This window comes from Triturus cristatus, chromosome 7, assembly GCF_964204655.1.
Source record: "Triturus cristatus chromosome 7, aTriCri1.1, whole genome shotgun sequence".
Lineage (NCBI taxonomy): Eukaryota > Metazoa > Chordata > Amphibia > Caudata > Salamandridae > Triturus > Triturus cristatus.
Genome location: NC_140590.1, coordinates 945,841,101 through 945,864,151, shown reverse-complemented (window position 1 = coordinate 945,864,151; position 23,051 = coordinate 945,841,101). Strand labels below are relative to the sequence as shown.

The window sequence follows — 23,051 nt, the reverse complement described above, 5'->3', positions numbered from 1 at the left end:
TGAGACCTGGTCTCTTATACACTGGTTTATTGCTTTATTACACATAGTACATTCTTGAGATTCCCTTGATGCCTGAAAGAACATCCCCTGAAGCCCCGGCTCAGATCCGATCCCACACATAGATACAGTAGAAGTTCCCACCCTACCCGCAGTGGGAGATGGCTATCGCGCAGTAGGGAATTCCGCTAATTCCCGGGGGTGTGTGCAACTGGCCGGGTCTCAGGGGGTAGGGGCTTTGATCTACTGTAATCCCTTTGATGTGGGGTGTTTCCCTTACAGTAGGGGCAGTAAACTGCATCCGCAGGGCTAGGTGATGGCCTGGGACCAGTTCAGACAATGGGGCGCAGAGGAAGGGGGTTATCAAAGGAGAGGCATGACCATGTATGGGTTGTCGGTTGGAAGTGGTTCCGTAGCAGGGTCGCGCAGAAGGAGAGGGTTTATGGCCTGTATGAGAGAGCGGGGGTGGCCGGCGCGCGGGGGATGCTTGCAGCGCCAAGGGAAAACGCTGGCGGTCGAGAGTGAGCGGGGAGAGAGCGGGGTGCCTAAAATGGCGGCCGTGCATTCGTTGTGCGTGGCGCTGGGGAGAGGCAAGATGGCGCAGATAATGTTCAGTTTGCACGCTAAATTTCCACAGTCCTCCCTTTTAACATGTCTCGCCAGCTTGCCTAGTTTGGATCTATCCCCATAATACCCCGTACCTCCACCTCGTTCAGAGCTTTCATCCGCTCAGTTTCAAAGTCCAAAGTCTTAGGGCAGATGCAGTTCATAAAAAGCGAACATAAAGGTGGCAGACACTGAATCCCCAAGCAACATCCACATAGTAACACAATCGGTATCAGGATAAATGAAAACAGTCTCCATCCCCAACCTTTAATAGTGTCCCAAAACCAACTCCCCAGTGACCATTCTTCTTGTTCTTGATGAACCTCTGCGGACAGTCTGTGGAGATGTTCAATTGCTTTGTAGACTGAGGGTGAGTTATCCGGTACGTAGGTACAACAGCTGGACCCAATGATGCGGCATGCTCCTCCACGATCTGCCAGAACCACGTCTAGAACAAGGCGGTTCTGGAGAGCCACCAGGCGGACGGCCTGAAGCTCAGCGGTGTTGTTGGCGAGGGCGCCAGCTGTAATGTTCATTGCCGTTTCGACTGCCTGGGTTAAGTGGCGGATGGCACGGCTGTTTGCCATCGGTCCCAGAGTGGAACAAGGCCTTTGACTGCGTCCATGAACTGTGCTCCGGTGGAGTCGGCCTGCACAATGTCTTTGGCCCGTTTCTGTCGGTGATGGTTTGCTGGAGCCACATACGTCGGAGGAAGGACAAAGGCGATGTAGCAGGTGCCTCCCCAACCTTTCGGAAGCCAGGTGTAGGCCTTAGTACCACAGACGAAGTACATATTCGGGGAGGCAACAAAGGAGGGTGGGTCAACTGAGTCCAATGTTCGGGTGATGAGGCAGGAGCTGTGGCCCACCAGCTGTGCCCCCAGGCCTTCGAGGCATACAGACCCAGTGATGTTGATGACGGACAGGGCCACTGTTAGGGTGGCGGCCGTCCGTTTCCGGAGGTAAGAGAAGGTGGGTCTGGCTGGATTGTTGAACACTTGCATTTCAACTCGTTCTTTGGCAGGGATGTCCATGTGAAAGGAAGTGTTCGATCTCAGAGGGCAGAAGAGGGCAGAAGTTCTTCCAGTTTTGTTCAGCCAGAACCCATGGTAAAAGTGTGACATGGTTCTGCCGGAAGTGGCATTGTCCTTGTAGCTTTCTTGCAGGAGGATTAGCCAGGCGAGGCAGGAACCATGGACAGAAAAAGGTGAAGGGATGAAAGGGATAGAGTGTCCAGTGGCATGTGGTAGCAGTCCACAGATCCAGCAATTAGTGGCGTTGGTAGCAAGATTGTGTTGGTGGAGCAACTGCACAAAAGAGTTATTCCAGAACTCCTTACGCCTTTCTCGGAGTTGGGGTGAAAGCGAGATCAGATGATGTTCTTTCGTGGTGGTAGGTTGAACGGTGGTCAGTAATGTCTTATGAGCGGGTGTGCTCTCCTCCATGATCCAGAAGGTGACCATGAGGAGAAGGCAAAAGAGAAGGGTAATGAAAAGTGCAATAGTCTTTAAGCTGTGCATTCGGTCAGTCTTTGGGTTTCTGCAGTGGATCTTCGGACGTCCGGTTGCTTCCATCATCTTCATGTCGGGCGCTCCCATCACCTTCAAGAGACTCGGTAGCGGGCAGAACCACAGACTTTGTTTTAGTTTCTCTCCTGGTGGCCTTTTAGGTGACTAGGCTACCGTTCTGAGATTTCCACTTAGCCTGTGGTCTGCTTAGCCGAAGTTCTCTCCTTTCGTCGCAAGTTATACCCTTCTTTGGATGGCACAGTGGGATCGGGATATTCAATCAACTCAAGTGTCTCTGTATCCGGGCCGCGGTTCAGGGATGGTCGGTCTTTGTCCAGTAGTTCCTCTTGGGTGGTGATGTTGTCCGTGGTTGTCAGGGTCGGTGATACCTTCTTGCAGTGGTGTGCATGCAGCCAATTGCGTTTCCCCTCCACTCGAAGAGCTGTTCGGGTGGTGATCAGGACTTGCAGGGGGCCCGTCCACCGGGGCTCCAGACTCTTGGTGCGCTGGAAGTTACGCACTAAGACGAAGTCACCGGGTTGGATGTCGTGTCCCGGGCCCCTGGAAACATCGGGAATGGCGTGCAGCACCTGCTGGTGGATAACAGACAACGTCTTAGTTAGGTTATACAAATAGTCAGACATGAGGACGTCCGGGACGTCGTGGATGGATGATGGTTTTGGTGCAGTCCAAAGGTTCATGGGCCGCCCAAAGACGACCTCGTAGGGGGTTAAGTGGTGTTTGGTGGGGGTGGAACGCATTGATAGCAATGCTAGTGGGAGAGCGTCTGGCCATCTTAGTCCTGTGGTGGCGACTATTTTTGCTATCTTAAGCTTCAATGTGGCATTGTGTCGCTCAACCAGGCCTGCAGATTGGGGATGGAAGACCGCATGGAACTTCTGTTTTACACCCAACCCTTTTAAGATGAGTTGGATAACTTCGGCTACGAAGTGGGGGCCATTGTCGCTCCACAAAATTCGACAAAGGCCGTATCGGGGGAAGAATTCCTTCAGTAGTACTTTTGCGGTAGTCATAGCGGTGTTATCATGGGTCGGGTAGGCTTCCACCCACTTGCTGAAGGCACATACAACGACAAGCACATACTTTAAACCTTGGCACCTTTCTAGCTGGACGTAGTCCATTTGTAGGACTTCAAAGGGGTGATTGGGGACCCCAAACCCTCCCCGGGGTACAGCAGTTCCTTTCCCAGGGTTGTGTTGGAGGCATACTAGGCATTGTTGGACCAGACGTTTGGCTGAGTCTGGTATTCTGTCGTTGTGCCAGACTTTGGAGATGAGTTCGATCATGGGGGCAGACCCTATGTGTGCGGGGGAGTGTGCCATGGTCAGCATGGGGATCAAGTATGAGTCGGGTAGCAGCCATTTGTTCGAGTCTTTAGTTCGCCAACAACCGTCATCGTCCTTCAATCCTACCCGGGCCCATTCAGTTAATTCGTGTGGTGTGCTGGCTAGTTGGATATCCCTAATCGTTTCCCTAGCATCCTTCCATTTCTCAGTTTGTGACCTGGTCACGTACATACGGGTCGTGGACCTATTCTCGGCTGTGGTTCGGGCAGTAATGTCAGCTAGTGCATTTCCCTGACCTATAATGTCTGTCACCTTCTTGTGTGCCTGGCATTTGATCACAGCTAACCGTGTGGGGAGGAGGACTGCTTCGGTCAGGGCAGAGACTAGGTCTCCATGCAGGATGGGTGTGCCATGAGAAGTCAAGAATCCCCTCTCTTTCCATAAGAGCCCGAAGTGGTGAACTACCCCAAAGGCATACTGACTGTCTGTGTAAATGTTTGCGGTTGTCCCTGCTGCCAGGATGCAGGCTCGTGTGAGGGCAATTAGTTCAGCCGCCTGTGCGGATCGCTGTGTGATGCGGGCTGTCTCAACAACTGTTCGAGCTGTGGTGACTGCATAGGCAGCTGAGGTGGTGCCATCAGGGAGCTTGATGCATGAGCCATCCACCCACAGTTCTCCGTCAGGGTCCGGGAAGGCAGTATCCCGGAGGTCAACCCTACTCTTGGTTTGTTCGTCGGTGAGGGTCACGCAGTCATGTATAGGGGATGCATTGGGGTCAGCGTCAGGGAGAGGTAGTAGAGTAGCTGGATTCAGAGTGGTGCATCGTTTCAATGTGATATGGGGTGCAAGCAGAGTCAGTTCATACCCAGTCAGTCGTGCGCTAGTCAGGTGTTGAGTCTTGGTTTGGTTCAGGAGGGTATCAACAGCATGGGGTACCAATACTGTGAGGGGGTTCGAGAGCACGATCCCCTCACTTTGTCGGATAGAGACAGCAGCGGCGGCTACTGCTCGAAGGCAGGCGGGCAAGGCTCTGGCTACGGGGTCGAGAGTGGCAGAGAAGTAGGCACAAGGGCGTTGCTTAGGACCTATGGACTGGGTTAGGACAGACAACGCACATCCCTCCCTTTCGTGGGTGTAGAGGGAGAAAGGTTTAGTGTAGTCTGGGGTTCCTAGGACTGGGGCCGAGCAGAGGGCGTCTCGTAATTCTTTGAAGGAGGATTGGCATTCGGGTGTCCAGGGGAGGGGGAAGGGGACATCCTTAGCCAGCAGGGAAAGCAGAGGCTTTATGGTGAGACTGAAGTTTGGCAACCACTGTCGACAAAAGGAAGTGAGGCCCACTAGGGATCGTACTTGCTTCTGAGTTTTGGGAACAGGGGTTTCTAGGATGGTTTGAATTCGGTCAGGGGTAAGTTTCCTCCCGTCTTTGGATAGTAGGTGGCCTAGATAAGTTACCTGGGGCTGGCAGAATTGCAATTTCTTTCTGGAGACCTTGTGACCGTTCTCCGCAAGGAAGCGGAGGAGGTGAATGGTGGCTGTGACGGCAAGAGGAGTGGTGTCGGCCGCCAAAAGAATGTCATCGACGTACTGTATCAATACCACTCCATCGGGCAGTTGGACTGCATCCAGTTGCCTCTTGAGGGCTTGGCTGTAAATACTGGGACTCTCAGTGTAGCCCTGGGGTGCCCTGCAGAATCTGTACGAACGGGCTTTTAAAGTGAAGCCGAACAGGTAGCGGCTGTCTGGGTGGATGGGGATGGAAAAGAATGCGTTCTTGAGGTCAATAACAGTAAAGATGGTGGCGGTGGATGGAATCAGGGTGAGGATGGTGGTGATGTCTGAGACTACGGGGTACTGGGGTATGACTACTTTGTTAACCTCTCGCAAGTCAACAATGAAACGGTAGGCTTTCTCATCCCCCTCGCCTTGCTTCTTTACAATGGGTAGGATAGGGCTGTTGCAAACATTACTCACTACTTCTTCTACCACTCCTGCCTCGACCAGGGACTCGATGATTTCCACCAATGCCCTCTCGCCTTCGGGTGATATCCGATACTGTGGAAGCTTTGGGAGCACTGCGTCCGGTCGGACGGTTATGTGTACCGGGTCGATCACCATGCGCCCTACATCTGAGTCGGTTTTAGCCCATAGATGTGAAGGTAATGTGTCGAGTAGGGACATATCAGCATCGGTTATAGAGAGCATACGCCGAGTGTGACAGGGTCTGGACAGATCTGGGTTATCGTGTAGGATGACTCGAACTCCGTCTGGGGAGCATCTGATAGTGGCTCGAAAATGTTTTAGCAAATCAAGTCCCATAATAGCATCGGGGGTGTTGGAGGAGAGCAGAAAGGTCGTGTCAGTGGTGTTATCTTCTAAGTCAAAGGAGATTGGTGCTGATAAGGGGTTAGTGGAGGGCGTTCCGTCAAAGCCTATTGAGGTTACGTGTGAGCCAGACAAGGGTGCCCTAGGAATCAGTCGTTTAGATAACGCACTACGTGTCGCCCCAGTATCTACCAGGAATGGAGATTTTGTGCCCAAGACCTTAGCGGTGACGTAAGGACCTTGCTGGTCAACACGGAGTTCGACTGGATCCCTCCCTTGCCCCTGGCGGTCCTATGCGAAGTCATGAGTGCTCTCATAGTCGGACTGCTGACACTGGTTTTGGCGGGGGCGATCAAAGGTGTTTGGTCTGCCTGGCCTGTCGTTGATGGTGTTGTTCGTGTGCCCTCGTCCCTGTCCTCTATTTCTGTGGTCGTATGCTGCGTCTCTGGGGTCCCTATTCTTGTTTATTTCCAGAAGGACCGGGCACTGGGATTTCCAGTGTCCGAACCCTCTACAGAACGCACATTGATTTCCATCTAAGTCTCTCCGTCCGTTGTAGGGTGTAGGTGTATGGTCTCTAGGGGGTAGCTTTCTAGGGGCGGTTGGTTGGTAATTCTCTTTTGGGGGTTCCCTTCCTATGGTCACCCCTTGCAACTGCGCTATCATCACCCTCTCCTTTAATTCCTTTTTCTTCTTCTCTGACGCCCTATCGTTCTCGTTCTTCTGATTTTCGTAGTATTGGGCCATCTGGAGAATTGCTGCGGGTTTGGAGGCTGCCCAACTACTCTCGCTGGTCTGTAGCTTCTGGGAGACTTCTTGAGACAGACCCTTTACATAATTCTGGACAAAGAGGTGGTGTCCGGTTGCGGTGGTCATGTCTTGGCCACTGTAATCGGAAAACACAGTCTCGAATCGGGAGAAGTATTCAGACACATCCTCCTGGGGTTTCTGGCGGCAAGCCGTCACTATCGACCAGTCTACCTTTCTTTCTGGGATTAAAGTCTTCAGCTTTTGTACAATCTTGTCTGGGAGCTCTAAGATGGCTTTCGGGGGTTTCTGTCCAGGTTCTCGCTGTTTATCTATGGTATCGAGTTGTACCCAGGTATATCCGAACGGCTCAGCGTGGTCAACTTTCCGGATTTGTTTCCACACATCAGCCGGCAGACATAGCCCAAAGAACAAGTCGATATCTGCTAACGTCATTATCGTTGAGCCTAAGGCTGTGCCTAATTCAGTGTAGAAGGCAGTCGGGTTCTTTCTCAAGTCGGGTAGGGTCTTTCTAAAGGTCAAAATATCTTGCCGGTCCCACGGCTGGTAGACCCAGTTATATACAACCCTTCCCTTCGCATCTTGGTGGTTGATGTCGTCGTGCGTTCCCTGACCCCGTGGGGGGACCCAATAGGGGGCAGCTTCTTTAATGGGCATCATGGCATCGGCCCTTCCTCCCTGGGGCTTAGTTGCTATGGGGGTTTCTGTTTTGGTTGTCTGTCCATGTTCTTTAAGGTGTCGGTAGACCTCGAGTGTACGAGTGAAGAGGTTCGTTACATCGCCCTCTCTTTCTTCCCCAATGTCTACCTTCCTATATAGGGCCGCTAGGCCTTCGGGACCTTTATCGTGGTACCTATCCTCATATGTATTCAGGGTGTGATAACAGAGCCGTACGACGAAGTGTCGTCTGCGGCTGTCGGCATACGATTTATACACGTCCGTTATATACTCCTCACTTTCTTTTCGCTCCACCAGCGTCCCTACTATCTTGTCAATTCCTGCTCGTTCATCTTTAGTTAACCGATTCATTCTGGTGGACTCTTTCTTTCCTATCTCATGGTCGTCTAGCGTTGTAGTCGACGTTAGGTTCAGTACAAGAGGCTCAGCCGGCGCGGAGGCCGTGAGGGCCGAGGCCCCTGTACTGCTTTCGTTCGTGTTCGGGGGTTGTGGGTGTTGCACTACCGATTGGGAGGGTGCATACGGAGGGGGCATGTAAATGGTCGGGGGACCTAACAGTAATTCGTCATTCGTTTGCTGCTTGGAGGACAATACAGGGTAGAGCAAAGAAGGGGTCCTAACAGCGTACTGGCCTGAGGTTTCGGGCTCCTGTCTTAGTTTAGTTTCCCTTCTCTCCTTTATGTCTTCTTCTAACTTTTTAGCGGCTAGGTGAGCTGCCTTTCGTAATTCCTTTTCTGCTTTTACTTCTTCCCTCTTTTTCCGTTGCGTCGCTTCTTTGCGCCACATGCCAATACTGTCAAGCATAGTAGGCGTCGTCTTATTGCTACGCAGAGCTACTTCTAGCGCTTCTATCTTGCGGTCGTCGAAGGATCCCATCAGTGGCCACTGACTTTCGGGGTCCTTCTTGGTATATTTATGCCACAGCTTGCTATAAGCTACGGCGACTAGTCCATATTTAGTGAACATGTCCTTATTAGGGGTGCCTTCCAGTGGAGCCGGATGGTTCACCTCTAATAAGCGGTCCGGGCAGAACCAACTACCAATCAGTGGGGAGAAGATAGGCATGACGGGTTTCAACGGGGACAAAAGTCAGCACTACCTATCTTTTCACTGCTTGCAAAGACTAGACAGAATATCTCTATTCTTCGTTATTTGTAAGCAGAGAATACCTCCAAAGAACCAATATCGAACAACTAGTGTTCGGACAATCAATCAATCAATCAATGGGGAGATAAAGATAGGCACGACGGGTTTCAACGGGGACAAAAGTCTGCGTTACCTACCCTTCACTATTTGCAAAGACTAGACAGAATATTCCTATTCTACGTTATTTGCAAACAGAGAATATCTCAAAAAGTACTATTCTTCAAAACAATCAATGTTCGGACAATCAATCAATGGGGAGATAAAGATAGGCACGACGGGTTTCAACGGGGACAAAAGTCTGCGTTACCTACCCTTCACCATCTGCAAAGGGAGAGAGAGAGAGTATTTCTACTCCTCCCCGTTTGTAGACAGCGAATATCTCAAAGAGAACAATCAATGAGCATAATCAATGAGCAATACTAGTATTCAAACAATCAATCAATTATTTCGCACTTTTGTCGTATTTCACGACCTTACCCGGACCGCGTGGACAGTTTCTCGTCTTCCGCCTCCAGCGCCCGATCGTCCTCTATTCTCCGTATTTGCCGCGGCACTCCTGATGGTTCCCAGTCAGGACCGTAGATCACTCGAGAGAGGTCTGCTCGGAACCAGTGAAGTTCGGATGATCGGCTGCCAGACGAGGGTCTATTGGGCAGGAGCTCTCCCGATCGTTGCAGTCGTTCACTCTGTCGTCGGGACCTCTCCCACTGGATCCACGTGTCGCTGATGGGCCCCACGTTTGGGACGCCAATTGTTAAATGGTAGCGGCAGTTTCAGTTGATAATCTTTCAAGTATTTGCCCGGCGGTAATCGCCTCTCATACCACTCGATAATTTACCAATAAAAGAGGCAGGCGCCGGAGACTGGAAGGCAGGAAACAAAGTTTTATTCCGTCGGAGCAGAACACATCAGATCAGACAGCAAGGTATCGTCACGAGGTGCTCTAACTGCATCTCTGAGACCTGGTCTCTTATACACTGGTTTATTGCTTTATTACACATAGTACATTCTTGAGATTCCCTTGATGCCTGAAAGAACATCCCCTGAAGCCCCGGCTCAGATCCGATCCCACACATAGATACAGTAGAAGTTCCCACCCTACCCGCAGTGGGAGATGGCTATCGCGCAGTAGGGAATTCCGCTAATTCCCGGGGGTGTGTGCAACTGGCCGGGTCTCAGGGGGTAGGGGCTTTGATCTACTGTAATCCCTTTGATGTGGGGTGTTTCCCTTACAGTAGGGGCAGTAAACTGCATCCGCAGGGCTAGGTGATGGCCTGGGACCAGTTCAGACAATGGGGCGCAGAGGAAGGGGGTTATCAAAGGAGAGGCATGACCATGTATGGGTTGTCGGTTGGAAGTGGTTCCGTAGCAGGGTCGCGCAGAAGGAGAGGGTTTATGGCCTGTATGAGAGAGCGGGGGTGGCCGGCGCGCGGGGGATGCTTGCAGCGCCAAGGGAAAACGCTGGCGGTCGAGAGTGAGCGGGGAGAGAGCGGGGTGCCTAAAATGGCGGCCGTGCATTCGTTGTGCGTGGCGCTGGGGAGAGGCAAGATGGCGCAGATAATGTTCAGTTTGCACGCTAAATTTCCACACCCTGAGAAGGTAACTTTAACTTTCCGTGGCCTTTCCTGGTTGCTCCAGATGTACCCTGACTCTCCAAAGCTTGGACAGTCTCCAGGACCTTGCTGGTCCTCACCGAAGCATCTTTCCTCTGACCGCGTGGGATGCAGTTGCCTAGGCTTGTTGGTGTTCAATCCGGACACTGACCCCCCCAGCACTTGACAACCTTCGTGGGACAGCTCACCTCTGGACTTTGGTCACTGTCGACGTCTCCTGGTCCCCGTGGCTGCAGAGTCAACCTTCACCTCATCTCACCTGAAGCACCCGACATCGATGGGCATTCGTCTAACGTGCCCATGGTCACTGTGGAGTGACCCAGACTCTGTCCCCTCTGCTTTCAGGTTCTTCTCATGTCCGATCCAGGCTTGGATCACACCGGACACTTTTCATCTTCCCGGCAGCAGCACTTTTCAGCATCACGCCATTGAAAACGACGAAGGTTTCCGACATCACTTGACCCCTATGCACTCGCCTCCTCTGGGATAGATAACACGGGTATCTCAGTACTCTCAATGGTGCTGGCCTTAGAACCTTCTATGTTTAACTGGGTTTGCTTGAAGTCCTCTCTGAAGTGTCCTTAATCTTTAAAATGCCAACCGTGACTTTCCCATAGAGTTGTACGGAACTCGCGTCTGTGTTCTCACACTGCACCCGTCCTCCGTGGGTCCCCTGTGTCACTACCTTGGGTGGTTCCTTGGGGTCCCAGCGATTCTATATGCTCTAGACACTGTGTCTAGTCAAGTCGTGGTTGTTGTACCACTTTCTTAGTATAGGATTCGGTCTCCCCCTGGAGCCCGCTGTGTATTGTGCTATTTACTGTTGTTCTAGTGATTAAATATTGTGTGCGTTGTTCTCTAATCTTATAAAGAGGTTAGTAGTGAGTGTTTAGTAATAAATACATATATTTTATATATTCCTTGTGTGGTTCTCCTTTCATTTGGTCATTCAGGAGGTTATACACTGGTAAAACAAGCTGCTTTACAATCCTTCGAGACTTAGCCTGAAGGCTGCTCTCCATAGCTACTACTAGGATAGCTTTCAATAAAGGTTGTCTTTAACCTAATCATCAATAAGGGTTGTTTGGACTGGTACAAGGTGCCCACTTTAATTAGTGGTCAGCATATACCAGGCCAACTTCTCACACTAGGATGTGCATGGGGGATAGAACATTTCAAAACATACCTGTGGGTTAAACCTTTTCAATTGAAGATGGACCACAAACCCTTGATATCTTTGTTGTACAAAAATGGAGTAGGAAAGGCATCGTCTAGGCAAGTAAGTTTGCTTGCAAAGTTATAGGAGTATAACTTTACAGTTGTTTATATACCTGGATTACAAAACGTGAGAGCGGGCTGTTTGTCTAGGCTATCAAGTGAATTGCAGCCCATGAGGAATGTATTTCCCCAAGAAGAACGTGTTGTAGCGACTGTTGAAGATGGGGTACTTTCATGGCACATCTGGTGTCTATAGAAGAGTGGATAAAGGCCATTTTGGAGGAGGAAACAATGGAGGTTATGAGAGAGTATATTGTCAAAGGATGGCCATTGGAAATGTTTCACTGTCTAAAGAGCTTAGTGGGTACTGGAAAGTTAGAGGTGTGTTGACTCTTAATGATTTGATTTTGAAAGGTGAATCATTTGTACCACCGCTTGGCTTCAGAAAAACTGATCTCAGTTGCCCGTTTGGTGCACTTAGGCCAAACAGATACTATTAAGAAAGTGAGTGATCTGTTTTGGTGGCCTTAAATGGGTAATGATGTTATTAACTTTGTAAACAATTGTTTGTTGTGTGTTGATTCAGAAAAGGTTCATAAAATGCAACGTTCCAACCTGCTACATTCGTCGGTGCCTGAGAAGCCATTAGAAAACCTGGCTATTGATGGGTTAGGTCCATATGAGGGTATTTCAAGTGCAAAAGGTGCACATTTTAGTTGTAGTAGGTTATTTTCTAAGTGGGTGGTGTTGAAATGGGTCTCTCAGATCGATTCTGGAGTGGAAATTGAGTTTTTGCAGGACACTTTTAGAAAACAAGGATTCCTTGGAAGTATTATATCTGACAATGGTACACAGTTCACCTCAAATGTATTTACCAGTTTCCTCAAGAATACAAATATTCGTCATAAGTACAGTACTATATTCTCCAGTACCAATGGATTAGTTTCACGAAACCTTAGTAAAAGGCATTCAATCGTCCCTCAAGACACGTATAGATGTTAAGAAACATGTTGCAGATTTGATAGGGTCATATCATTGTGCACCACATTGCACCACCAAGTTTCTGCCTTTTGTTGTGCTTAAGGGAAGGAAACTAAGATAATATTGGCCTGTTTTTGATAGGTTTTATAGTGTAAAAAAAGACACACATGGGGGCAAAAGACTAAATATCAAATCCTATCTCACTCAAAAAGAAATGGTGTGACTCTCGCTTACAATTCTGATTTATATGTGTGTTATATAACCAGGTCTTTTTATGTTGATCATCTGCATATCAACCTGGCTAATTTCTTAACTACACCTTTTGTCTTGAAATACATGATCCAAAGTAAAGCGCTCAGATAATCTCCGCTAGGGTTTTGGTGCGCTACATCAAAAACTGAAATCAAGATATATATTTCAACAGTGACCTAGTTGAACGTTAATGCAAATCACTGTCCCTGAGAATGACCTCCATTGCCACCCAGCTACCAAAGTTCTAACTTTCTAACCCCATTTCACCCTTCCCTCTTGCCCATGGATTACATCCATAGGTTTCTTAACTTGTTTACGTGTTGTGGATGAAGCTGCTATAAAGCTCTACAGAAACCCAAACACTGTAAATTTTTCGATATATTTCGATTACATTCCTGCTACCAAACTAGAAAAAAAATTTAAAAGAGTATTTGGCATGGTCTCTCAAGATCTTCTGTGTATACAGTAAGCTACTAGTTCCAAGTTCTTCTTCTAGAGTCTACCGTGAACTTCATCACGGATGACGTCTGGTTGACTGGCCTGTTACAGCGGGCCTCCTCCCGGCTCTTGCTTTCATAGAGTGCATGTAAACTTGCATAGTTCAACGGCTCCTAGTTGCTAATGGTACTCTGTCTCTGCAAACTCGAGATGTGTCCAATAAAAATATAGTGCCTTAAATAGGGCATGTCTTTGTAGTTCCGACTGCATCATGGGCTATCATGAAACACCATTACATGTGTTCATTTGTCACTCGTTATGGAACTTGTGGTACCACCTCCGATTGTAAATAATCATATTTCACTAGTTGAAATGTATGTCATTCATTCTGACAATCTCACCCCTGTGACTTATCCTCTTTTTTGGTTTACATTTTGTGAGATCCATAATTCCCAGGCTGAGAAGGTATAAACACCTTGGGATAAACACTAGCCCACAGAGAAGACAGCCCCTGTGACTAATTATCGGGGTTGGTGGAACCAGACACCCACAATTATAAACATGCTGAACCAGGCAGGATGCAAGGCTAATGCAGGAAATGATTGTACCACAGGGTGGTTCAACCTTTCAAAGGATTACTGTGGGACAAGACCCCACTGGGTTGGGTAGAATGGATTATGCACAAAATGCAGGAGAAATGGAACGGGGTACGTGGAGCCTGACGTTATATGGGCCATATTTCGAAAAATGAGAAATTAGACATTTTCTGAATTTGATAATATATGATTGCCTTAATCAGTCCATTAAAAAGGTACACTTTTTGTAATATTTGTAAATTACAATGGAAGAACCAATCAACTGGGAGCAGAAACATTGTGTTCACCCACCTTTTTTTCTGAAAACCTCTAAATTGCAAGGCCAGTGTCGTTTTCTTAAAAAAGTGGTTGGGCCCTGCGTTTCTGCTCCCAGCTGATTGGTCGTAGACCATCTCAAACATGCATGCTGTTTGAGTGGCATTCCTGTTTGGCAAGCTTGCTGGACAGAGGCACAGGCGAGCCCTAGAGTCGGACTGGCACAGAAAATAGGCCCTGGCACCAAAATCAAAGTGCTCCCCCTTTGGTGAATTAGATAGCTAAATTAGTGGCCCTTGTTTGCAAACTGAGGCATTATTGAACTTTTAAAGACATGCTGTATCAGTTTTTTTACAAAGCATGGAACACTGCATGGATGTGAGCTTACTAAAGGCAGGTAATGTTTGTTTTAACATCAACAGTAAAAACCGGTCCCGCAGACCATAAAACAGGCACATCAACAGCCCAAAAACAGGCCATACATTGACCTGTCAGACCAGCCCATCAGACACTGCCTGAATGCCCTCCAGGCCAGTTCGACCCTGCCGAGCTCATACGCGCTCTCTTGCAGTAGCAGGCTAACCCATGCTGCTGTGAGCGCAGTGCAATGGCCAGAGTGCATTGTGCCCGTTGTGTCACGGTAATGTAGTCATGTCCTGGTTACTTATATAGTATACTTGTATAGTCTTCTTCGCCACATGACTAACGAAGTGAGCTCCAGCTCCACACCAGAACCCTCCAAAGCAAAAGTCAGCCTCCCATGCCTCCCATCCCTTCCCAATATGGCCGATCCATACACCCCATGACCACTATAAGAGGCGGGTCGGCCCAACCCTACAACTACCAAGCCCAAACATGAAGCTGATAGCCAGACAGGGAGGGAGGAACGGGAATTCATGTGGCGAGGAAGACTATACTCGGAGTAATGAAGATTACTGGTAAGTAACTGGGGCATTACCTCCTCGTTAGTCTTCCTCGCCACATGACTAATGAAGTGAGCACATACCCAAGCCAAAAGGCTTCGTGGTACACAAGAAACCACCACCAAGGCGGAACATGATAACCATACATCATTTTAATCCATCGTATGAAGAAACACAGACCAGCCATGGGACCAATGAAGGGATTGCAGAACCTGCACTCGGAACAGTCCCCGCAAAACCCCTAGGAGGAGAGCCAGCCAGGACCACCCGGTAATGTTCCATGAGCATGTGCAGAGATGACCAAGTCACCTCCCTGCAGATCTCCTCAGTGGACACACCCTTAAAAGAGGCTCAGGACACAGAAACGCTCCGGGTGGAACGTCCCTGGACATACCCCAGGAGGTCAGAACCCTGGGACTCGTAGGCCAGCAGGATAGCCTGCTTCAGCCAGCGACTCAAAGTAGACACAGAGGGCTTGTGCCCAGAACGGACCGGACCAAAGGTCATGAACCAACTGTCACACTGACAAAAGGAGGAAGTGCGGGTCCACCGCATGACTGACATCCAGCAAGGACAGGGAGACATCCACTTCAGGGGAAAAGGAAGGCAAAGACACCTCATGAGAGCGGTTAGCCAGGGAGGGAATCTTGGGCAGAAAACGGGGATCATGTCGCAGGACCAGCCGGTCTGACAAAACCCACAAGAAAGGAGGAGACCGAAGAAAGGACCCCAACTCACCCATGTGGCCAGCAGAGACAATGGCCACCAAGAAAACCACCTTGAACGTGAGGAATTTAAGATCCACAGACTGAAGGGGCTCAAAGGGGGGACCCTGCAGGGCCCGCAGGACCAAAGGAAGATCCCAAGGAAGAGCCAGGCAAACAGCTCGAGGCCGCCGCAGGAAACAGCTCCGCAGCAAGCGAGCCACCAAGGAATCTAGCCTGTCCAGATCCGGAATGCGGAAAACCCGCAGGGCAGCCCACTGAGCCCTCAGAGTGGAGGGAGCCAACCCCAAGGAAAAACCCTCCGCCAGGAAGTCCAGAACCCTAATGGGGTCCACCGACACTGGGTCGGAGCCCTGCAGCCCGCACCAACGGGAAAAGGAGGACCAGTGACAGGGATAGGACAGCAAGGTCGTAGACCTCCGGGAACCCTGCAGCAAGGCAACCACCCCAGGAGAACACCCCTGAGCCAACAAGGTAATCCGCTCAACAGCCAAGCCTGCAGATGGAGCCGGCGCAACACCGCCCTGGGGAGCGGAGGACCCCGCAACGGGAATGGGTGATCCGGAATCGGCCAAAAGTCCAGAACCGCCACCTCGAACATGAAGAATCAAAGGAAAGGGGGGAAAGGCATACAGGAGACCCGAGGCCAAGGGAAAGACAGAGCATCCACCCTCCAAACCCCCGGACACAGATGGAGAGCACAGAAGCAAGGCAGGAGAGCATTGCCCAACTCTGCGAACAGGTCCACCCGGGGAAGGCCACCAGATGCCGAAAGACCGAAGGTGTCAAGGTGAGGGCAGTCAACGGAGGGAACACCCGACTGAGATGGTCCGCCACCACATTCTCCGACCCCGGGAGATAAACCGCCCTGAGAGACAAAACCGTACCCCCCGCCCAGGACAACAGTTCCCGGGACAGCAACCACAGGGAGCGCACCCGGCAACCCCCCTGGTAGTTGATGTAACCCTCACCATCTGGTTGTCTGTACGAACCAAGACATGATGACCCCGGAGAGAGGGAGCAAATTCCCGGCAAGCCAGCAGGACCACCTTCATCTCACGGAAGTTGGAGGAGCAGTGTGACCCTGAACCGACCAGGACCCCAAGGCTGCCCCCCAGCTGAGGTGACTGGCATCGGTCGTGACCACCCGGGATGGGGAGACCAGAAAAGGGAGAACGCCCGAGAGGTGGGAGTCCACTAGCCTAGGTCGGACCGAATCTGGGGGGACACCAGGACCGAAACCTCGTAGTCCCTGGAGCAGGGATCTCAGAGAGACAGAAGGTGATTGACCAAGGGGTACAGGTGGAGGCGGGCCCAGGGGAGAACATTGATGGTGGCAGACATTAACCCCTGAACTCTCAACCACAGACTCACAGGAGCCGACTCCCGCCCCAGAAGAGCTCCCAGATCTCGGCACAAGACATTGCGGCATTCCAGAGGCAAGAACACCTCCCCCAGGAGCATGTCCAAACGGCCGGAATGAAGACCAAGTCCTGGGTGGGAGTCAGGTGGGACTTACTCAGGTTGATCAGGAATCCGTTGGTAGAGAGAACCTCGCAGACCCTCCGGTCGTGCAGCGTCCCCTTTGAGAAAGAAGAGGCAGAAATTAACCAGTCATCCAGGTATGGAAACACCCTGATCCCCTCCCAGTGGAGAATGCCCACCAAGGGTGCCAGAATCTTGGTGAACACCCTTGGGGCAGATGATAAACCAAAAGGAAGTACCTGGAACTGGTAGTGGCAGCCCCCCCACGCAGAACCGGAGAAAAGGCTGAGACGTCAGGTGAACCGGCACATGGAGGCATGCATCCAATAGGTCCAGCGAAGCAACCACCTCCCCCTGGACCAGCAGCGGCAGAATCTCCTGCAGAGAAAGCATCTTGAACTTAGTGTGAGGAATAAAAGAATTCACCCGCTTTAAGTCCAAGACAGGTGAAAGTCCCCAGACACCTTCCTTACCAGGAACAGGATGGAGTAGAGGCCGAAACCTCTCTGAGATGGAGGAACAGGACGAATGGCCCCCTTGACGAGGAGGTCCTGGATGCTGGCGAGCAAGGCCACCCGTTTGACTGAAGAGGAAGGCAGCGGGGTAGCGCAGAAGGCGTCTGGAGGAGGTGAACTGAAGGTGATGGACAGACTCTCTCTCACGATTTGAAGAGCCCAAAGGTCTGAGATAGAGGATTCCCACGCCGGAAGGAAGTGGCGGAGTCGTCCGCCCACCGGGAACCCACCCAGCGGGCCTGAAGATATTCAGGACGTGGGCTCAGAGGCGGAAGCTGCAGGCTGAGGCCCGGACTTGGAGAAGAAAGAGATGCCCCGGCCGCGACCGCTACCTCGAAAGGGCGCACTGCCCCTAGCCGTGGAAGAGGTGGAAAACGCCCTCTTAGGGCCCGGGAAGTGGGCCTTGGAAGACCTGAGGGGAGCCAGCAGCTTCCGGTCCTCAGCCGAATTCTTCACCATGTCCTCCAAAGGTGACCAGAACAACTTCGCCCCTGAGAAGGGGATCTTTATCAGCAAAGCCTTCTGGGCAGCCTTCGCCTTCCAGTGGCATAACCATATCAGCCGCCGGGCCTGAATAGCGGCACCACCAGCCGCGGCAGAGGCTCCCAAGGTGTCGAAGGAAATGTTCGACAGGAGCAGAGTCTGCTGCTCCCTCAGAGCCAGGGTGGGAACCACATCTGCCCCCTGGTCCAGTAGCTCCGCCAAGGACTGAAAATCCTTTAACAAGGACTGCACCGTGTAAGACAAGTAGGCAGAGGCCGGTATGGAAAAATTGGCCGCCGAGTAGGCCCGCTTGGCCACGGCCTCTACCAGCCTGTCAACAGGGTCCTAGGGAGAGGCATCCTCGGAAATAATGGACCCCTGCGAGGAAAGCCCTGCCATCAGAGAGTCCACCTTCACAGAGGGAGGGAAATCCTTGGCAAAGTCCTGGATGGTGTAGCGCTTCGCCAGGTACCTTGGGAAGGCCTGTTTATCTATCTAAATCCACTCCCCCTCGATCACTTTCTTAACGGAGGTATGAAGAGGCAGTGACTCCGGCTCCTTGCGTTGGGACTGCAAGAAGAAGATCTCTGAGAGCTCCTCAGCCACCGGAGCCGGAAAAGCCAAGTTCTGTTTGATGTGCAGGAGCACATCCCGCAACTCCTGACCCTGGACATAGCACCCCCGGAGATCCTCCTCCCTTCCCCTCAGCATTAGAAACCAGAAGGGGATCCATGCGATGATGCTTAGGGGAAGAGGGCCCCTGCCCACACTTGCGCTGCGCAAAAGCAGCCACCACCGCAGCCTGGATCATCTCTTGAATAGACTGCATGGAAACAGCCTCAGCAGGAGCCTGGGAGGCTGCGCCTGCCCCCACAGGGGCATCCCCCTGCTCCATGGCCAGAACAAGGAACACAGCAAAAGCGCAGGCTAAAGACAAGTAGCAAACACGGGAAATCACAGCCAAGACTGAGACGAAGGATCCCCGAGTAAATAAGCAGGCAGAAATGGGGGGGGGCCAGCCGCCGAAATTGACCGGCAACACTTGCCAGGGCGGGAACGCGCACCCGACTCTGAATCTTGAGGACGAGCCTGAGAACAGGCGTTACACATGCCCGGACCGCGTGGAAGGCAGAGAGCCCGAACGCTGTGGAGAACCAGTAAGAGCAAGGGTCAAACAGCCGTGCAGCACCACCGCCGCCCGCCGCAGCGCCTCGATGGGCAGGCAGGCGGCGTGAACCAAAGGGAATGAGCGCCGGGCTTTATGAGTGCAAGAAGCATCAAACAACAACAGCGGGGCACACAGAACCCCACGTAGCACTGCTGCCGTCTGCCGCAGCGCCTCGATGGGCAGGTGGGCGGCGCGAATCAAAGGGAATATACGCCGGACCCAGAGAAGGGCGGAAGGCAGAGCGGGAACCCTGAGCGGGCGCAAAGTAGGAGAGCCACATCAAATCAAAAACAGCGGGCCCACAGACGCGGCGCAGCACCGCCGTCGCCCGCCGTAGCGCCTCGATGGGCAGGCAGGCGGAAATAATCAGGCACAGAGCAGGAACCAGGCACAGAGAGACAAGCGAGCGGGGGCGCGGCAGAGCGCCGGCCCCCACCTTCCATATCCCGATCACCCCCCCTGTTAACCCTTGGCTCGCTGAAGCAGAGCCTAACCGGCCCAAACACACTGGTTGAAGGAAGGGGGGAAAGAGGTCCAAGATCCCAGGGTCTGCTAGAGCAGGACCTGCAACCCTAGACCCACATGCCTGCTAAAGCAGGCACCACTTACCTGACGGCGCATCTGTAGAGTAAACGTGCGCAGAACTAAAAAAACAGGCTGTAGGGTTGGGCCGGCCCGCCTCTTATAGTGGTCATGGGGTGTATGGGTCGGCGATATTGGGAAGGGATGGGAGGCATTGGAGGCTAACTTTGGCTTTGGAGGGTTCTGTTGTGGAGCTGAAGCTCACTTCGTTAGTCATGTGGCAAGGAAGACTAATAAAGAGGTAATGGAGGTGGCCGCTTAGTCCCAGCTCGCCTCTAATATCACCCATTGCCCGCCAGCTTGACCTAACATCGTCGTATGACAGACTTGGTTCACTCGCTTTATAACAAAAAAAAAAAAGTCTGCGTTGACAAACGAGGCCACATGAAAAGATACAGCTTCATTTGAAATGGAAGCTTCAAAAGCAGGGAGCATTCTTGACCTCCAAGTAAAGACACGAGACCTCGGTTCAAAGCAGCGTACATGCCTCGCGGACATGACGGAGGACTTGGACACCAGATACACATCACGTGCTCCGATCACTCTCACTGCGGCGCGCGGGCCCCGCTTATTAATCGGTGTCCAGACCGCAGGGAAACCTGGCGCCCTCCGCACATATCCGAGTAAAACAGTATTAAAGCCTTATGTGACCTGCAGACCGTTGACAAATATTGTAAGCCTACATGTTATCAGGGTGAAACGTGACGAACAAATAAAACAGCTATCGAACAGCCGCAGCCATGATAAAACTGAGAACTGTACAATACTCACACTGTTGCGGTGTTTAAACGAAGGGCGGTTAATATCGATTATGTTCAAATATTCAAGTACTTTTTACTTCTTCAAATATATTATAACTACAACACACATCAACTTCAAATCAATAAAATGTTAATACTTTGTAAAGAAAGTGCTTCAAGAATTGACTCAAAGAAAGGTACACATTTCATCCGCATGCTCAGGGCTATACAATACAAACCATTTCACAATCCAGCTCGAGTGGACTCAAATACATTAGTGTACAAGTCAGACACACAACATAACACAAATATTTATGTTTGTCCAGTACTCACCCGTGGCCCGATGTCACCCTGCTCTCCCTGGAAGGAACAGAAAGGGGAAACAGGAACAGAGGGCTTAGCGCACACTCACAATTTTCAAACACAGATCATCCACTGCCATATATTGACTGCGCAAGCGAGAATATACTGAAATCAGACACACAACGAAATGGCAGGCCTAGACATGACTCCCACCCATGTAGCAGGAGAGCATGGGTTCCTACAAGACAGCTCCTCCCCGGAGCCCCAGAGAACTGGAGCAGGTCAGGAACCACTGGCAATGTGTGGATCCAGACACAGGCATCAAGCCCAAACAACACGGACATTGACACTGAGGGTGTCTGGGGTGGCACGCTTACGGTTGAGCGAATATGCCATGCGTGTGGGTGTTGAATCTCACTAGCCATTGTTTGGCTAGCTAGCAATCCGAGAGATTTCCTTCCTGGTGACTGCAGGCAGGAGAGCTGGTTTTGGGACTGCTTGAGCTTCCCAAGCCTTTCGTTCAGTTCCGTAAGCTGCTGTTCACCGCTGAGAGACATTTTATGGTGCAAACATTTTAATGGACTATTAACTTACATAAGAAAGGCGATGGCTTTATGCCCTGGTACAGAATTTAACACTGCTTCTAGTTCTTCTGTCATAGAATTTTTGCATCGAATATTTCCCGGGGGACCAACTAACAAAAGGCACTTTGTATTGGGCGTCTCAAGCATTTGCAAGATTGACTTCCATCAGGCCCACAATATTTCACAGGCATACATCAGATTTGTAACAGGGCTGTACTATTACTGGATACTATAAGGGACCCTAAAGTGTGGATATATTTAAATAGTTCCTCTTCAGAGCTGCTTTTTTCTTAGCCCCTACCTGGGCAAAACGTGTGGAATATGCACCGTATAACCTCATTCTTCCCAAGATTTGCTTGAGGAAAGAACTCCTCACCCCTCCAGCAAGGAATGACCTCCTACGTTTACTTCATTGTGTGGTTGGTGCAAAACTAATTCTCATTGCTGCTTTGGGTTTCTCGTCCAGCTCTGAATGTTAGGTGCCCTTCAGCATATTTTGCATGGGTACCTACGTGCCATCAAAAAATATTATAGAACACAGCAATAAGTAATCCTTTGTGAGACTAGCAGGTGCATCTTTCTGTGGCTGTATGGGTTTTATCTTATACCTGTTATCTAAACCATTGCATTAAATAAACCACTATGGTGAGCAGACAAAAAAAAATTAGTGCTGGTAATCCTTTATGTTAAGGGCCATAAGAGAAATTATTGCTAGAAAAACAATGGAGGACCCTGGCAGGACGGGAGAGATTGTAACAGTAGGAATAAAGCAATTTCACATAAATAACCCAAACATTCTATGCATTTCAGACTAGGACACAGTGTAGGAAGAGTGTGCCATAAGAAGAGAAAGAAAAGACAAAAGCAGACGGAACCATATTTTAGTGAAGACAAACAGGTAGCAGGCAGAGATTACCAACATATATAATATTTGCATTACCTGGAAAGAGTGCATGTCTAGTTAAACTTACTTTCTCTCCCTTTGGTCCTGGAGGCCCCTATTAAGAAAAAAGATCTAAATTATATTTTAAAAGTTGCTGTTTATGTATGTAAATATTACAGATGAAAGTTTCGTTGTTTGCCCTCTATTAGAAGCTTGGCACAAATCTATGTCTGTGCACTGTTTTTTGCTGTTGGGTATCTCAATCATCTAGAAGGGGAAGAACCAATATGGTTAAAGCTCGTCTAATAGCAGCAAGCAATACAACAAAAAACAAGCATTAGCATGCATGATGATTGATACTGCTAACCCATCTTTCAATCGAACATTTTAAGATTTGTCACTATCCATTGAACGGCACACACCTCAATATTGCTCACTGAGCCAGGAATGCCCATGCTGGCTTGAGGCTATGAATAACAAGCATTTGCAATGCAATGGGTCTCACATTTGGGAGAGTTTAAGCTATTGGCATTGTAAATGACAATGCCTTTTATTTATGTTTTAAAAACCAACACATAATTTACTATGCTAATAGCTCAAACTCTCGCAAATGCAAGACCTATTGCATTGCCACAGCGAAAGTGTGCATGGCGCGCTAGTAATACATAAAAGCGGTAGCCATTGCCGTTGTGCCACAATTGTTTTAGGGGGGCGATGTAGACTCAGTCCAAGTGTGCATGGCGCGCTGGTAATACATAGAAGTGGCCACCATTGCTGGTGTCCTGGGAGTCCTGTCTATATTAATTAAGTAAATAGTTCTCCAAGCTTCTAATGAAAGCTCCCGAGTTAGAAAAGGGCCAGTCCTAATGGGAGGTAACATAAGACAGTGAGGTACTAAGGAAGGACTAAGCATCTCAACAAATCAGAAGCCAACATTTACAAAGGGTAATGACACAAGCCAATTTAAAATATGGGT

General features: G+C 50.3%; 1 protein-coding gene across 6 annotated transcripts in view; it reads right to left on the bottom strand.

Moving 5' to 3' along the window:
* LOC146810895 (uncharacterized) overlaps positions 1-23,051 on the bottom strand; it is a 403,292-nt gene that overhangs the window by 216,384 nt on the left and 163,857 nt on the right. For all 6 annotated transcript variants that reach the window (XM_085617937.1, XM_085617940.1, XM_085617938.1 and 3 more), the window contains 2 exons: positions 22,164-22,190; positions 20,639-20,665 (listed from right to left, as the gene is read on the bottom strand). The gene's annotated coding sequence lies outside the window, so the exon portion shown is untranslated. The remainder of the gene's footprint in view (positions 1-20,638; positions 20,666-22,163; positions 22,191-23,051) is intronic.